Source organism: Chaetodon auriga, chromosome 6 (assembly GCF_051107435.1).
Source record: "Chaetodon auriga isolate fChaAug3 chromosome 6, fChaAug3.hap1, whole genome shotgun sequence".
NCBI lineage: Eukaryota > Metazoa > Chordata > Actinopteri > Chaetodontiformes > Chaetodontidae > Chaetodon > Chaetodon auriga.
In genome coordinates, this window is record NC_135079.1 from 24,941,234 (window position 1) to 24,957,183 (window position 15,950).

Here is a 15,950-nt window from a genome sequence, read left to right on the forward strand (position 1 = left end):
AAAAAAAGTTGAATGTTTTTTGGTAATGGATTTTATTTATTTATTTATTTTTTCAATAAAGAACAACTAAAGCTAAAAAAAAAGAAAATCTAAATAAACTGTTGTTGCTGTCACTGAATGAATGGAGCATGGATAGCAGCTCTATGGCTGCTGCTGATAGACTGTTCTTCAAATAATCAGTTGACAGAAAGAAAGAATATGGTGCTTAAACGAAGCATGTTGTAGTCCAGTTTGCGGTGTGTGTTAATCATTGTTGGCAGGTAAATATCAAATAATGGAAATAATTCTTCTTCAAATATGATGAGATGTCACATTTTCAATAATTATGGAACATTAAATTGTTAATGTTGTAATACCAATGATCCTCAGATGAGGGCAGTATAGGACCCATTATGGATTCATTGGCATCAAATGACTAGCATTTCCACACCAGTTTTTCCACTATAAACCAGGAAACTCAGTTAAATGATCTGGTTTTTATGTTAATATTATACTTATTGACCTTCCAACATACTGTGGCAGATTTTATGCTGTCCATCTGGACAGATATGGTCTAATAAATGGTACAGATGAGCTTGGAGCCAGCCTTACAACAAGTGGGTCAAATCTGCTGGGGGAACTTCTTAGAATGTACCGTAAAATGTGTCTGCTCTGTTGCACAGCAGCCAAGCAGGTGTAAAAACTCTCCCAGGCCATGGCTCTTACAGTTCCCCACTTTACAGACTGAAAGTACATGGATGTTCCACATGTGTGGTGATGATGAGGACCCCTGAGCTTTGACTGTCTCCTCTTCCAATTGTTTTTGAAAGGCTGATTTGCAGCAGATGCATGTGAAGTGATGCTCCAGTTGAGATTTCAGAGCCAGATGTGTTTACACTTTGAGCTGCTGAGTAATGATCTTTGGAAAAGCACCCATTTCTTACATTAGTTAAGGAACTGTTTTTAATTCTATGTTCAGTGTTTCTAATATTTTTATACACACAGTATGTCTATGCAGTATAGAAAACCACAATAGAAGATCGAGTATTATCTGCTCTACATGACTCTATTGATTTCCTCCTCAAGGTTTCTTATGAGGTTTAAAGTTATTCCAACCCCATCATCCATGAAGCTCACATGAGAAAAGGATACTGCAGCCACGCTTTAAAGTTGAGCAGAGATCCACTACTAGAGGACCTCTGGGAGCCATTTCAACCAGCACAGAGGAGAACTAGAGCAGAGTGGCGAGAAAGAGCAGAAAGGGAGAGACATAGCGAGGGTATGCAGCCAGTGTCACCACACTGCTCTGGTTTAAGACCTTGGAAGGACTGACATCACGCTTGGAGAGGTTCATTCTGCTCTGCATTTCAGAGTATGGGAGGGTGTGTGGTTGGGGGCTTGAAGGCATCTGTGGCACTGCTTTAGTGGTCTTTCAGTGCCTCTGGGATCACGCTATGTGGCTATGATCAGAGATATGCTAGTGGCTGGGAATGTGGCTGTGCATGTGGGCAGCTCTTCCATTCAAAGCCGTTGCCTTTGCTGTATCACTGTATATTGTTGGCTACGGGTTTGGGTTTGGGTTGTCTATGCAGGATCTTTTGTGCTTTCAGACTCAGAGCTTGTGCCAGGGGAAACTGAAGAACTCATTCACATTTTTGTGCCGCAGCAGAAAGACTGTAAAACTTTATGAAGAGGACTTGATCTTTTGTCATTGTGCCTGTGCAGTCTGGGTAAACAATTGAAAACTTTCATGTAGGTCAGACCTACTTTGAAGAGTTGTTGTCACCTAGAAGGCCAAATTTAGACCATTTCTGACAGCTGTGATAGGTGTGTGTGTGCTGTTATTTTCACCTAGAGGTTCCCAAATGGCACCCAGGCTTCATTTACTTCAGTTCTCCTTTTCTTAAGGTTCACTGGCATATTGTTCTTTCTCAGCCTTAACACAGTTTTAGTCTATGAATATGATCAAAACTGACCTAAAGAATTAACCTCTTGCTGTAATCTCTAATTTATAATTTCCTTGAATGGGAGCTTCCACCAGGGTCTCACTTTCTCACTAGAACCTCTAGGTGGCACTCTAAAGGTGGTTAATGCTGTAAGAGTCCAGCTCAGTGCCTGTGAACTTCATTTGCAGCCAAAGCACTCACTCTGATGAGCTCTGGATATGAAGATAGAGTATGTCATAGTTAATTTGTCAGTGCTAAGTAGTAAAAATGATTTTATGAATGAATAATCCAAGTTCTTCCATTCTATTATCTGCACACTTTCTGCAAGAGAGGGAAAATGTGCTGCTCATTTATAACATCTTGCGTGAAAAGGAATTATTTTTAGAAATAAACGCACTTGCTTCCTCCATTGGTTTACTGGGAGAGTAAATATAAAGTGGAAAGTCTGGATTTGTTTTTAAGATGCTGTCTGGGAGCTACGGTTAATTTGCTGTTACAGTAAAATACCACAAGTGGCATACTTCTGTCACAAACAACTCCATCCTCCGTGTTGTCCCACTGTATTCTGCTATATCCAAGTATTTTTACATTACAGCGATGAGAGATCTGACCAATCTCACTTATTTTCCAAGGATGTGGTGATGGTGGGTGCGCACTCATGCGGCAACCTGGCCCCTGACTGTTGCCAAGCTGGAAGCAGGGGGTAGTGTGCATGCTAGGCAAGCGTGCTGCTGCTATCGCTTCTTATCACACAAAGTCTTATTGTGCAAGACAAGCCATTGCACGCTCCATTGACAGGACGGCGGCTGATACAGTGAAGGAAGAATATTTAGCCTGATGTGTGACATGGTGGAAAGCTTCTAAAGCTGCCATTGTTGTGTCACACATCCATCCCATCCAGCCTCTGCGGATGCCATTGTGATGAACGTACTGCACCCAGTTGACAGAGAAGCTGCTATAATCGCCAGTGCTGAATAGCTGCACTCAACCTTACTGTATAACTTATTTGCATCACTGATTTCCATTCCCCCTTGAAACTGAATTTATGCCTTCAGACATGATTGCATGTAAGTACCACTTGCCATAGGCCTCTCCCGAGGGAATATGGAAACATGTGCTTCTCATTGTTCCATGGCTTCCTTCATGTGTTCACTATGACTTTCCAGTTATCTCACGACACTTGTGCACCTTGACAGATTCTCTCATAATCTTTGCAGTTTGCATTGAGATTACATGATCTGAAGGAGCAACACACCAGTAAAGCAAAAAAAGTAAATAAATGATGAATTAACCTTAAAGTTGCAGTAGTATGCTTATATAACCCGTTATTTGACATCTTAGGAAATGCAGTAATTTACTTTATTTCAGAGTTAAACTTGAGAGAGTCATATCTGCATAGCATACAGACTGAAAGCTTGAGAGTTGAGACAGATTAAAGGAACGACATATACAGTAACATGTCAATGCGTTAGATGTAAAGATGACACATAAAGGCATGTTTTAAAGATTTTTGACAGAGAGGCTAGCTGTTTCCCCTGCTCCAGTCCTTGCTAAGCTAAGATAACCACCTGTTAGTATTAGCTTCATGTACAGACATGAGTGGCATTGATCTTCTCATTTAAGTCTTAGCAAGATAGTAAATAAAAGCATTTTCCAAGATATTACTTACACTTTCATGTTCCTGTACTCAAAGTATTCCTTTAACACATTGTTGTTTCGTTTTCTGTCTCTCAGCTGATAATATCATTTCGCTGAACTGATTCCAGCATGATGAGCTGTAATCTGAAGGAGCAAATTTACTTTTTGACCAGCAATAAAATACTTTTTCATTTTTTTTATTTTATAACAGGACACTTGAGCCTTGCAGAATCATTTCCCTATTTTTCCCCAGTTACCAAATGTGGTGTTTGAAACATGTGTCCCAGCTGCTTTATTTTCAGGCACTTCCATAACCTGTGTAAGTGAAAACATTATCTTTTTATCTTTTATTTGGCTCAGGCTTTCACAAGCCCCTTTTTACAACCCACAGGAGTCAAATTCTGTACTCAGAGGAAGAAAAAGGCCAAATTTCTGGCCTACACAGCTTCAAGATAAATGCTGCTTGCAGGAATGAATTGCGGGTGTTATTTCAATCATGCCATAGACCGGCTTTAGGATAAATTGTCTGAAATTGTTGTTTAGGAGGACCAAAAAGATTTTTAACCATAGAAGAGACCAGAATAAAACTGCATCTCCATTCATCACATAGCTAAAGGTCCAATTTTAGGAGCAGACTCTTCCTTGACCATGATGAACTGGAATTTGACATATCTTGCAGAGAAAGAGCTGGATTTGCCATTTATGTGAGTTTTCCTTTTTGCTGAACATGTATTGCTTATTAGATATACAGTATAGTATTTCACTCAGCAAGTTTTCAGAAGAGAATACAAAAAAAAAAAAAATGGTGATACTGTTTGTTACCTCTCTCATGAGCCCAGTCTCGCCTCACAAAATCATTTATCCAGTCTGCCACTGACTCGTTGCTACAATCACTTACATCCAGTACGTTTCCAACCCTCATCTTTTGGCCTGGTTGTAAATGGAAAGGTGATGGTTTTAGGCCAGAGAGCAACTTGACATCTGAGGTGGAAATCTGACACGCACCCCCACAGTTGTCTATTCGTTCTGATGTCTGATAAAATACAACAGCCAGTAGGTGGATAAGTGAAATGAAACATGCTCTGGCAGACATGGCAATTCACCTCTTTTCTTATTTCAAGATTTCTTTTTTCTTCTTTCTTTTCCCCCCATTTTCATCTTTATTGGACAGTAAAGAATGCAGACAGGAATCAGTTAGAGAGAGAGGAGTATGACATGCAGTCGCTGACTGGAATTAAGGTGGCGATGTTGCAGTCATGTGACATGCACTGTAACCGCACAGCTACCGATGCACTCAAACACATCACGTTTTGTAACTTAATCTTAATACAATGTTGTAGGCCATTAAACACCTTATAAGAATACTGACCCTTGAATTTATCTAATGTAATGTCTTTATCTTGCTCCATATCATAGCGATTTAGTTTTTATTGACCAAACCTCCACCTTAAACCTCTAAAAATAGCAGGCCTCCCCAATGTCATGTAAATATTTCAAACCAGCCCATATCAGTGCAATATGCAAGGGGATAAAAACACATTCCAGCTCCATCGTGTTCTTTTCAGGCCTGACCATAGATATATGACTGATTTATGAAACTCATCCATTTCTGTCTCTTAGTTCATACAGTCTTCATGCCTGAGCCTCATTCCTCCGTCGTCTGTTTCAACATGCACTTATTGCACTAAAAAAAAAAAAAACATAAGTTCTTACTTGATTTCAATTTGGCTGGCTTATAATATGAATGATGTTAACTTCGGGGTCTGTCAGTGTCAAATAATCAAAGAATTCGATAGGATCTTGAGGATGATCAGATTGAAATCACACTGGTGCAAAATAAAGTATGTATTAAAAGAAAACACTTGAAAAGGTGAATAAGATTAAGCACATGTCAATATAGCATGCAGTGTACCTCAGACTGCACCGCACATCTTGAAATGGTTGTGAAGTTCCCCTATAGTCAGCAGTGTGTCAGATGTGTCTGTGTGCAGCAGCACATTATTTGGTCAACAAAACCCTGGATGTGGCAGGCCTCTCTTTAAAATAGGGTGTTTGTGAGTACAGTGTTAAAACTCTGTCATTTTTCTGTGTCCAAGAAAAAAAAAAAAAGAAAGTGACAGGCTCCTCAGAAGTTCTGTGTATGTGTTTTCTTGAATAAAGAAAACTTTTAGCCAAAACAAATAGTTTATAAGCTGCTCAAGCACTGAGGAAAGAACAAACTGGGGCAGCAGGGCCCACCTCTCTGTTGCTGTAGGAGCATTGAAGCGTGTGCAGGAATTAGTGACAGACAAGGCAAATTATTTTACCAGACAAAACACAAGAGGAAAAGTATTCGACATGTCATGAATAAGACTGTAGTAATGTGTAAAATGTTAACTTTAATTAGCAACTATTTGATGGCTTATTGTTCTTTGTTGAAAAAAATCTGACATTAAAGCAGCTATAATCAATATTTTTATATTAACAATGGATCACATGACTATCGGTATGTGAAAGAGGTCCCTCATAATGATGAAACCACAGTGAATTGCTTTATAGAGCTTTAGCAACTTTCAGCTAAGCCTAATTGCCTTGTTTTTGTCTGGCCCTCGCCTTTTGGTTTAGCAGCGTTTTTGGCCACAAGAGGAAGCGGTTTCCAGCAAAAAAATCTGTCCTGTACCAAACAGCAGGCAGACAAGATTAGTAACTAACTGGTAAGTTGAGCATTTAGCCACTAAACAGCCAAATACTTTTATCATGAGTTACTGGAGACTAAAAGCACAGCAGAGTGGGGAGTGTACATCTGACATAGATGTGAGGGTTTGTCAGGTTCAGAAAAACTCCATTGATGCCTGCAGGGAAATTGTTTTGTTGCAGTGCAAATTGTTGAACAGACAGTTAGAAAGAAGGATGAAATACTTAGAAAGGTAACAAAAAAAAAAAAAAAAAAACATAACCATAATACTGCTAGTAAGAGTAAAAATGTACAAAAGCAAATGTGCAAATGGTCAGTGAACTAACAATGATTTAAGAGTAATAATAAAAGGAAATAGTAATGGTACTCATTATCTGCTGGAGGTGTATGTAGGCAACTGTTCGCTAACACGTCACTTGTGTGTTCACAGCTTGTTTCCACTGCCCCCAAGTGGCAAAAAACATATTGGAGCTTCAACTTAATGTAAAATAAAGGTTAAAGATAAAATGAAATGCTTTTAAAATTACAAAGAAAAACATGCAAAGCTTTGTATTTTATGTTGAGGGGAAATATTGCTCATACAATATATTGATCCCCATGTTTCATAATACATAGCCCTTGACACCTTTATTATTGTAGAAGTGCATCTTTTCTGTGAAGCCACATTACACACCTTGTACAGAAAACTTCAGAAACCTCTGTTTCTCCTGGTTTACCTTAAATGTAAGTGCTCCATTGGATTGCTCAGGTTCAAATATAATGTCATATCAGAGGTTACTGGAAGTGTCACAGTTTTTTGTAATAGCTGTGGGAAAACATTACATTTACTTTCTTCTGTGAGAAATGTCATAATGTAACCGGTTTCGAAGCTCTCTCAATAAGTTTAATATCACCCCGAAGCTGTGCAGAATAAGAGTGTGGTGAGAACTGTATCCTCCTCCAGGGATCAGGGGGCTTCTCTTTAGAGCTGCAGCTTCTTTTCCACAGCCAGGCTCCTACTGATACTTTCCATCCTGGCCCTCTGTCAGCACTCCTGCCAGAGCCCAATCTTTTTCACATAGCCTGTACACCGGGGAGCACATAGCTCTGCAGCCTCAGACACTTTCAGCTGTCTGCAGGGGGGTAAAACAGCTCTGACTTCTAAAGATGGGGAACTGGTTTTAGGGTGAGTTATTGAGTGCATAGGTTGTGCATTATGGTTACACCTGATCAGAAGAGTGCTAGACTCAATGCCATCATTATTCCATTTTAACATGGCGTCATGAGGAATGTATCTTTAGACACTGTTAGATAAGACATGCAATAAGAGAGACAGAGAAATAGACAGAGAGGCAGACGCTGGACCTCCCACTGATAATCGCTGTGAGGAGTGGGCACTGCCTTCATACTGGGTGGCACGTCTGCTCCAACCAGAAGCCAAATACCACAGAAGTACCAGCCACGTGTTTGGCCAGGCTCTTTGAAGGCCATGGCATCAGTCTGACCGAGGGGCAGGCCAGACGAGAAAGGTTTCAGAGGTTTCACAACCTCACTCAAGGCCGAGCACAGTGGCTGACATACAGCAGGTTGTTATTTTAACTGACCTGGGAGGGTTGAACACTGTGATTTCTGGGCGCAGGATGGCTTTCATTGGTCTGTCATACATGAGTTGACACAAGAATCACCCTAGAATTTAGTAAATGTTGATTTAAAGCTGATGTAATGGTTTCTTCCAAATTCATTGGAAGTCATTGATATGAGTCTAACTAGAGCTGAATTTCGGTGACGTTATCCATTCTATGTCCCATTCCTGCATTAGATTTAATAGATTTCCCAACCCTACATCGCCACATTCTATGAAGTCAGTCTATTTTCCAGGGAGTTCTTTTACACCGTAGCATTCTGTTATTCGTGCGAGTCATGATTTAAAATAGTGTTCTTTGGTCCAACGGAGGACCTAAAAGATAATTTAAAACAATTGGATATATTAACTTTTGGCTCAGGATGATAACTGTAAATGTCAACCAGTGAGCCATAACTCAAAGATGCTTTCTGGATGAGCTTCACTGTAGTGGTATGCACAGTATTTTACAGATGACAAAGCATGCCATTAATCCTGGTTAATGTTTCTGCTTTTTTCATTGACATCGAAAGCCCTGAACAGGTTGACCTGTTACTTATGTAATCAATTACTCATATTACTAATTGAAAAAGTAATTGGGCCTACATGACTTCATTAATGATGCGTTAGGAAAAATAAGTAGTTAAGTAAGGGATATTACCCGACATGTTAATATAGCCTATGATTGTGATGGATGACCACCAAAGCTCCACTTTGTGTCAGGTGGTTTGTTGCCATTACAATCATCCATTTATCCTGGAGGCTGCAGCTTGTCAGGTATTATCCCATAATTCTGTCAAAGGTGTCTTTTAACAACTCCAGACCCACACATCACTTACAGTATTGTGTATTTAACACGAGTAGAAACAAGACATTGTTCAACACACTGGCGCAACAAGCAGCATGCTAGCTGTTTGAACACATTAAATGGCTCTCAACAACTTGTTTTATGTTAGCACTGGTGACTGGAAGGCCTGTCACCTTCCAGCAAAGCCCAGGTGAAATGTAGGCTTAGAAGGCGCTAATGCTAGCAAGCTAGCTAAGTAGACAAAATGTAATGAAATCTACTTTGGGGTTGCTGGAGTGGCATTTCTCATCTTGTGGTAGAGACTAACCTCAGAGTAAATATCTTTTACATCTTTATCATTTACAGCTGGCCGGCCACAGGTTGACATGATGTCAGGGATCCTTCGGGGAGGTGTTGAAAGTTGCTGTTGGCTATGGTGGTTGGCAGTACAAAATATTCTGAGAATAAAAATGTCTACAGTCATGCCATGAAAGAGACTTATCAGCGTACTGCTGCAGTGAGGGATTTGGAACTCCATGAGTCACTTGTTTACTTCAGTTAAAGTCATTTTCAAAACATAACACTTATATGGTTTGACCTTTAAGCCTCAGGAGGTCCAGACTGCCTCAGAGTATTACATTCAAAACGGGATATATTGTGAACGATAAAGTTCTTGGTCAACATTATCCAGCATATTCAGAGTCCAGCTAAAGCTGTTTGATGTGTTTTACGCCTGTCAGAGTGTGAAGTGAAATAGGAGCCGTCACAACTCTGTATCTCAAACCCGAGCCACTTAGCTGCAATTCCAGTCTGCCCTGAAATAAATCTAACTATAGTGCCTTTTTCTAGCCCACATCCTGGAGCAGTTGCAGATGTTCCTATGAATAGACTGTGTGTGAAGTACTCTGGTACTTGTTATGGATTATTTGAATAGATGACCGTGTAGATGTCCGCATGGATTTACAGAGCTGCACGTTTTACACGAGTTGCTGCTCACTTCTTCCAGTTCGCTCATGGGAATGTCAATTTGAAACGGTGTTTGTGAGCCATGAATATGAACTCATTTGTTCTACGGGGAAATACAAGACAAAGAGGTGTTCTGTGCACAGTTACTGAGCCATTCTCAAAACAATAACACCCATGACCATGATGTAATGTCAAGAGAAATGCACCCACTTTCCAAATAATGAGCCTTTCAGACTCTCTCAGTTCAGGAATTATGGAGGTTGTTTTTCCCACACTACAGAGTGCAATGTGAAGAGAGCCTAATGCAATCACGCCTGCAGCCAACAAAAATAAATAAATAAAAAAATAATTAGATGTCTCACACTGCAGATGTAGAGGTTACTAATATTGTATTTGCTATAAGGTTGTAGTGCAGAATTATGTGCAAAGAACCGGTTTTCCATTTAATGTCATTTCTGCTGACGCCACAATTCAGTTTGTAAAATGATCCAAATATATTCTGCACTCAAAATAATGGATGTTCAGCTATTCATTACTAATGCCCCATTTAACCTGAATATATCCATGTGGCATGATAATGTAAGACTGGCTTTCTGTCTGTGTGCCAGTTGGTGCAAATCTGACAACTATGCCCAGAAAGTGCCCGATCACTGACGGAACAGAGATCACCTGTAGCCAATATGACATCCATGATTTTCCATGCAAAGGTTTCACCCTCTGAACACTGCTGCATTCCTTCACTCATACTTTCACACAGGTCCAAAATATCAGATTACATATTGTAAACATACTGTACAACTGACCTTGAACTAAAACAATTCAAATGAATGTAATAAATATCTGCCGGGTCCAGCTATGCAGAGCACATACACACGACACCCTTCCGAGTAATCACCTAAAATGAAGTCATTTTTAATCCATGATGGATGACATGTTCTTGACTTCAGTTTCTGCTCCTTAAGTTTTGTTAATGGCAGCGTTGTGCTGGCCCCTCTCAGCGTATTAATCATTTTTGAGTGTTGCTAGTACAGGGAGCACTTTGGTACTGGCTTTAAACAAGCTTTAGCCCTGGCAGGAGAAGTGCTAACACTGTGAGGAAATAAACTGCATGGAATGATAATCTGATAGTTCTATTTCACCGGAATCTGGCCGAGCTGAAGAAAAATCTACAAACAAAACAAAAAATGAAATAAAATCAAATTGAAGACTTGACCGTGATTCTTCCCCAGCAGGTCCAACTTTCAGATGTCTCTAGTTTCACTGTAAATTGGTGAACTTGTTTGTTGCACGTTTCCATTAGTCCACTGTGCTCTGGACTATGTCATTCTATTACATAATGTGATTATTATTGTCTCACTCAATCATTTTTCCTTTCAGCAGCCATCATAAGGTCCCATAAACACATACAGACAATGGAAAAATAAACTTAGTGTGCCTGCATGTTGAGATGTGATACAGATATTTTTCTCATTCCTCTTTTTTCATGTCCATACACACATTTCCCACAATGCAGCACTGATTATCATCAATCATACTTTTCCTTGAGCTACAAAACATCCAAGAAATACTAGTAGTTTATTATTCAAACAATAGTTTTGAAAACAAGGATCTCCTTATTGAATATTGAATTTTTTTCAAGCGTTTCCTCATTTGAGGGCTGATTTGTTCGTCATCTGCCTCATTTGTTGTAACTTCTCCAAACATGACAAATGTGGAAAAATATGGAATTGATCATTGCTACACCTTTTGCACCAGTGACTATAGAGCTAAATGAGCTGGATAATATTTTTTTTCTTCCCTGTTTTGAATGATAAATACAGTAGAAGCTGTCTCTCACTGACTTTTGGAAGCTAATATTCATTCAGACAGATTGTAGTAGCGGTAGAGGAAGTGGGGGCACTTCTACATTAAATGTGCTGTATACAGATGATCTGAGGGCCTTGGGAACTTGCAAATCAGAATTTGGTTTACTGGCACAACTTAATTTCCCAAGGGGCCAAAGTAAATCTCTAATTAAATGTTTTAACCCTTTGAGCAAATTCCTCTATTAATCCCCTTTTGACCACCTCTTCAGCTTCAGTACTGGGTTGACATAAAGCTGTGAGTCTTTGGCTGGAGATTACCTCATTCTCTCCACCTCAATCACACACTGTACACTGATTCAATAAATAAATTAAGAAGGTATTTGAAAACAAATGCTCTTCTGTGGCTGAGAAATGAGAGCACAGCGGGTCACTTTGGTTTTGTTCCACCCCGCCATATGCTTTCAGTTTTTATTGTTTTGGTTTTGAAAAGCAAAGACTGCTGTCAGAAAAAAGATAAGAGCCATCAAGCTGAGCAAGAAACCATGAATCAAACCTCCTCTTTTCCAGCGTATGATGAAGTATTGTATGAATCTGCGCACCACATGGTCAATAAATTCTCCTGGACTGTACCTGGATGAAAAGGCCGGGCTCCATGCTGCATGCAATCCCAGTTTCTTTTAGGATGAAGAGGGGTCAACTAGATGAGACTGCAGGACAAGATTTGTTACAGTAATTCCTACATTCTTGAATGCTTGCAGAATTGTTTAATAGGCATTTTCTCTTTTGTTCTGCAGCACAAAAATTAGTGTTTGGTGATTTGTTCCAGGCTCCCTGTTGTTTTGTAGTGGTAAGATGTCCTCTGGATAGCTTTTTTCTAAGATGTGATGAGTTGTGCACATGGGGGACTGTTCTCAAAGAACAATAACATACAGCAAAACATGTGAGCTAATTATCCCCCTGAGGATGCTGCATTGTTGAGACAGTCAGTATTCAGTTTGACTCAGCATCACAGTAAATAAAAGTAATATATCTAATACATGCTGTTTATCGCAGAAGCAGATCCTGAAGCCGTGCCAGACTTAAAACATCCATCACTATGGATATGATGGGAGGCTGTACAGTATTTGCTAGACTCTAACTGACCTGGACATGTTTTTTTGTTTTGCATTCTGGGTCTTGTGAAGGTGAAGTTTCATGAAGATTGAGCATCATTACAGAATTGATTTTTGTCCATACCAACCGTCCTTATAGACAGGGGCCTGGACCCTGCACAAAGACATTCTCTAGGGGCCCCTCCATGCATTGACTGCTATTTATTCTAGTATCTTTGTGGACCCTCCTCACACGAGGGGCCTGTATACTCAGTCAAATTTTTCTCCCAGTCCTACACCCCTGCTTACAGACACATAATTAAAGGCCTAACTTTGGTTAGTGGGAGCTTTGAATAAAGGAAAATGTTCAAAAAGACTCTTCACTGCTCTAATAGACGCATTAACTCTTATTTCGGGAACATAGTCTTAAATTTCTTTGTAAATCCTTGCCTACCATAGCAGGATATTGTGTTATCATGCATGGAATGATCATTAAAAAAGAAAGTTTTGGGGCTTTTAAGATGTCAGTCACTGAACGCAAAACCTCTGTCAGCTTGGAGCCAATGAGTTTCAGATGGCAACACTAAGACGATGTGGCTTTTCATGGAGTCCCTGGAGAGGGGAATGTTTTGGTTTGCTGTGAAGCTCGTGTGGGCTCACCATACACATGACAAGCAGTTGTTGTCCTGCTCCGGGCTGTCATTACGTCTTAGTAGGTAATTTTAAGTCTGATGTACTTTGTTTTGACAGACTGTAAATGTGTCAGTGTTTAATGATGCCTGATCCAGACATGGGCTTTACAAAGAGCTTGTTCATTAGAAATTCAAATGCTGTCACATAAATCTATGAGCAGAAAAAGAATATAATACTAACAGCAGTGATATCTGATCAATGTGGAAATAACAATTTCAAATATGTTTTTAGAAAAATGTAATTTTTTTGAATAAATGAGAAAAGATTGCACAAAAATTATTTTGCTGAAAAGCTAATCATTTCAGAGGCGTTTCATTGTCACTGTGATATAGTTTGACCATCATTTGAGCGTTTCGCTCCAATCAGCATGCTGTGTAGTAAACCAGCATCCTTAGAGTGTGTTTAACTTGGAGAAATGTGGCTGCAGGGTGCCTTCACATGGATTTGATTCTTTCTTTGCCTGAGGTTAGATCAAAGAAGAAACACACTTTGGTAATGAAATGTGTGTCTTATTATTCAAAGCAGAAATTAGAGAGAATAATCTCCTTCTTTTTATGCATTGAATTCTTGTTTTTGTGAAAAGAAGGGATTCTACGGTAGATTTGTTGTGATCTGACCGCAAGTTTGAAGCTGTAAGTTGGTTGTACCTTTTTTTTTAAATGCCCTGCTGCAGTGATGAGGGTGGAATGCATCACTATCAAAGCAAAGGGGAAAATATGGCTTCTTTCAAGTTCCCCTTATCTGTCATCTGTTTAATATCTCAAAGCCAAAGTCCAATGTAATAATGGATCACATGTGAACAGTTTCTTTACATTTTATGGCCAAAGTTTACGATAAGAGGACTGTTATGTGTAAACACGAAGATAAATGATGAGAGTGGCTGATGCGTGTTACATCTGGGTGTGTTGTAAAATAAAACTTGGCTCACGAGAGGCTCATCTGCTACATTCTCAGACAGACACGCAGGGTGAGAAGGTAAATCAGGTCTGCATGTCTGCTTTGCTTCAAATAATCTACATGAATGCAGTGTATAGGCCTCACAGTGGAGCGTTACACACAATGCACCCAGCGCAGTCTCAACTACATTTTCTTGGGTTTCGTTTTTTCCGCACATTGGTCAGCTTTCCTCTAAACATACAGTATGGATGATTTTCTGGATTCTGCATAGAAAGTACTCTCACTTGCGTATTCAGGAGATATGTATGGGAAAACATAAAAGAGAAGAAACACACATAGAAATAATATAAACACCCAAGGCTGTTAATTTACAAGGGTTTAGTGTGAAATTATATTCTCCTAAACACAGGAAATTGCACCATTTGAGCTAGATTAAATATATACACAGCTCTACATGTGATGTATTGCATGTACAGCTAATGAACAAAGGGGCTACTGATTGTGAGCCATTGCTTTCTTTCTACATCTACAGTCTCTGATCTGTTAATCAGACGCAGAGCACCCTGCCTCCTCTCAGATTTTTATTATTATATATATATTATGTGACTGGCTGCACAAAGCTTCTTCTACTGTGGGTTTCATAAAAAAAAAATTCTACTGTGAATGTACTACTTAAATTAAATATATGATGAAAGTTCAAACAAGTACTGTTTTGGTATTGCAGTTGTTTTGAAGATTTGGGAAATTATTTCATACATTCATGAACTTGGTGAAGGTGCACTAACTGTGCATAAGGCCTCCCTGAGCTCAAACCACGAGCTTCTTTAAAAAAAACTCAGAAATGTAATTTTGTCAAAGGTTATTGGCAAAGCATTTTGTGATATGAGATATGTTGTGTCATTGCTGTGAAATATAATGTTATATTTTCCCAGTTTTAATCAACATTTAACAGCATTTTATGAAAAAAGCTGAAAAAACAGCTCTCAAAAACAAGAAAAAAAAGCAATAAAATGGATAAAATGGAGTTAATATTACTTAAGATAAGCAAAATTATCTGCCAACAGAACAGAAAATTTTCACTTTTATATTATAATGTTAAAAATATTAGTATATTTGCTTAAGATAATTAAGGATAGAAAAAACCTTGAAATAAGTGAAATGCTCATACATAAAAACTGCCAGGTAAGGCAATACAATATATCTTGGCAGACAACATATACTGGCTTGATTTAAGATATTTCATCTTAGATTTTGCTTTTTTTTTTTTTTTTTTTTCCAGATATGTCCACCATATTCTATGGGCTCTTTCAAGGCAGGCTTTCCACAATAAAAGCTCTTTCTGAGCCTACTTTATGAAGAATAAACCTTCATTTAAATTGCACTTTGTTTAAATTTTCATCACAGATTCTGTCTTTACAACCAGGCCCCTCATTCAAAAATCTTTGGGGATTAAGTCAGCTTTGAGCTGTATAATATCTATTATTATAATATTTAGTCAGATATACTTATATCAAGGAAATTGAAGGAGCATACCATTACAGCAAATGGTTATACATTTAGATTCGGTGCAAAAGGCTCTGTGGCCTAAGGGAGCTCTCAAGCAGTGATGACAATTCTGCTAAGAGAGCTAATCTCCCTTAATAAAACACAGTACATGAATTTTAATCATAGTAAAATGAATCCAGCACAGGAATGGCTGACTCGCCACTAATAGCAACGAACACCTGACTTCCTCAGTTGCTCACAATTCCATCGGAACATGAACAAATGTCTTTTCTGGGCACTTGCACGAACCCTTGATGCTGTTGTTTTTCTTGGGACATCATTGTCCAGAAAAAGGAGTTCGATCTCAGAATTTCATCTGAGGGTTTATG